This window comes from Rhagoletis pomonella, unplaced genomic scaffold (assembly GCF_013731165.1).
Source record: "Rhagoletis pomonella isolate Grant_MI unplaced genomic scaffold, Rhpom_1.0 Rhpom_scaffold_00007, whole genome shotgun sequence".
NCBI lineage: Eukaryota > Metazoa > Arthropoda > Insecta > Diptera > Tephritidae > Rhagoletis > Rhagoletis pomonella.
In genome coordinates, this window is record NW_023458561.1 from 27,768,864 (window position 1) to 27,771,629 (window position 2,766).

Consider the following 2,766-nt stretch of genomic DNA (forward strand, 5'->3'; position numbering starts at 1 on the left):
AAAAGTATAACAAGCGAAACAATTACAAGAAAGGGGAAAAGTCGTAAAGTAAAGAAATGTGTAAAAAAAAAAAAAACAAAATGAAACGCGCCAAATGTGGACGCGCGCAGTCAAAAGCGGAAAAAGCACTGCAAAAATGCGGTAAAAATCGATAGGATAGTAAACGAAAACAAAAGTTGGCAAAACTTGACTGAAGAGTTAAGCGTGTAAATATTTGTATAGGTAGGTAGGTAGGGAAGAGAAAAACGCAACACTCCTCCTCGCGCTTTATTCAACATAAATGAAATAAGTTTGGTCAAAAAATAATTGCGAGTATTTTGAAAGTAAAGCTAACTTGGAAAGTTTAAAATTAATTTCGTGTTTTTTACCTTTAAACGAAATTTAAATTTCCATAGTCTGGTACTAAATATAAATGTAATTTTGCGAGCTAAATTTAGTTTTGGTTATTTTTAACGGCAAAAGTATAAATATTGTCAGAATGGCGCTTGCAAGTAACTCAGTTGTATAGGAAGCCATAAAATTAACAGTACTTAAGATAAAATACTTACATACAGACTAACATAATGACAACGTGTAGTTTTTTTAAATATTCGTAATGTTTTTCGAGCTATTTTTTTTTTGCTATTTTTCTACAAAAATATCCAAAGAAAAAAATCTCGAAAACTTCCACTTCATTAAACAAAAGTTGTATTGACTATAAAACTGCATACTCAAAAATGTTCTAAAGATTCAGTTTAAAAAGTTGACATTTTGATGAAAATTTGTTGAATTTTCTTAAATTTTGAATAAAGTTTGAAACTGTGATTTATAAGTTTTTTGTTAAAAATAAGAAAAAAACAAGTAAGAGCAGCGCTGTCTTCGGCTATGCCGAAGGCTTCATACCTTTCATGAACATCTGCAAATTCTACTTTGACATATTACTGCTTTTGAATACATCTGCATACATCGATAGAGGAGTTACATACTTATATAAAAAATCGCATCTCAACAATCAGAGGTATGGAAGATATACTTTATATGACACCAATCTAAGTGATTTTCACCGCTATGTGATCGGTATGTAAACCGGTAACACAATTTATTGGGTATAGTTTCCTACATAAAGGAGATATATCGCAAAAACTGGTATCTGAACAATCAGTGCTATAGGAGATAAAGCTTATACAGCATAGATTTTGACGATTTTCTCAGTAGACTTTGTAATATTTTTTATAAAATATCTTACGAAATTTATCGGTTTTAGCTGTTCAAATAAAGAAGTTTTACAGTAAAATCCCATATCTGAACAATCAGATGTATGGAAGATATATGTTGTAGTCATCCGATCCTTGTTATTTTCACTGTAAGTATTCTGTTAATAATGAGTGAAAATGGTGCGAAATTTCATGTTCCTAGCTGCATAAATGGAGGAGTTATGATAAAAGACCTCATATCTGAACAATCAGTTGTATGGGGGCTGCAGGTTATAGTGACCCGATCTTTATTATTTTCGAGGTAAGTCTTCTGTTGATAATGAGTGAAAACAGCGCGAAATTTCAGGGTCCTAGCTACATAAATGGATGAATTATAACGAAAAATCTCATATCTGAACAATCAGTTGTATGGGAGCTATAGGTTATAGTTACCCGATCTTTTTAATTTTCACTGTAAGTTTTCTGTAGATAATTATTGAAAACAGTGCGGAATTTCATGTTCCTAGCTATATAAATGGAGGAGTTATAACGCAAAATTTTATATCTGAACAATCAGTTGTATGGGAGCTATAGGTTATAGTGACCCGATCTTTGTAATTTTCACTGTAAGTATTCTGTTGATAATGGGTGCAAGTATTGCAAAATTTCATGTTCGTAGCTGCATAAATGGAGATGTTATAATGAAAAATCTCATATCTGAACAATCAGTTGTATGGGAGCTATATGTTATAGTGGTCCGATTCTTCCGGTTCCGACAAATGATTAATACATTATAAAAATACACCCACCTACCAAATTTCATCCGGATATCTCGAAAACTGAGAGACTAGATTGCATACAAACAGACAGACAGACGGACAGACGGACATGGCTAAATCAACTCAGCTCGACGTTCTGATCATATAAGTATACATTTTCATGGGTCTATCTCTTTTTGTTCTGGTACTTACAAACATCGGACCAAAGTTATAATACCATTTCATGCTCATGAAAGGTATAAAAATTAGCTCGAAAAACATTACGAATATTAAAAAAAATATCTAACACGTGGTGATTTGTTTGAGTCACTGTATGTGCATATGTATGTAAATACATCACATATTTAAGTATGTTTTAAAGATTCTACCAACTGTTGTAATTTTATATTTTGCAAACATATCACAGCCTAAATCAAAACTAGTCACAACTAAAAATTTTTCAATATTGACTTTTTATTCTATAAAACTACTTCAACTGGAAACATACTATTAAATCTGTTTTTTTTTTTGCTTCAGTCGCTCTGCGCAGCATCAACATTTTGGATTTTTTTTTTTGAATTGTGACTATTTTTTATTAAGAGTGCGATATGTATGTATATACATTAGGGTGCTTCATTACGGTTACTCTATATATTCAATATATAAATAGGCAAATATGGTGTGTTATGTTTTGTTATGCTAAGTTATGCTATGTTATCTTACGTCATGTTAACCTCATCCCCCTCATCTAACCTCAACTAACCCTACATCAGCTCCTCTCAACTAAACTCACCACTCCTACTAATGTCATTTCACATCAAATCAACTTATCTCAC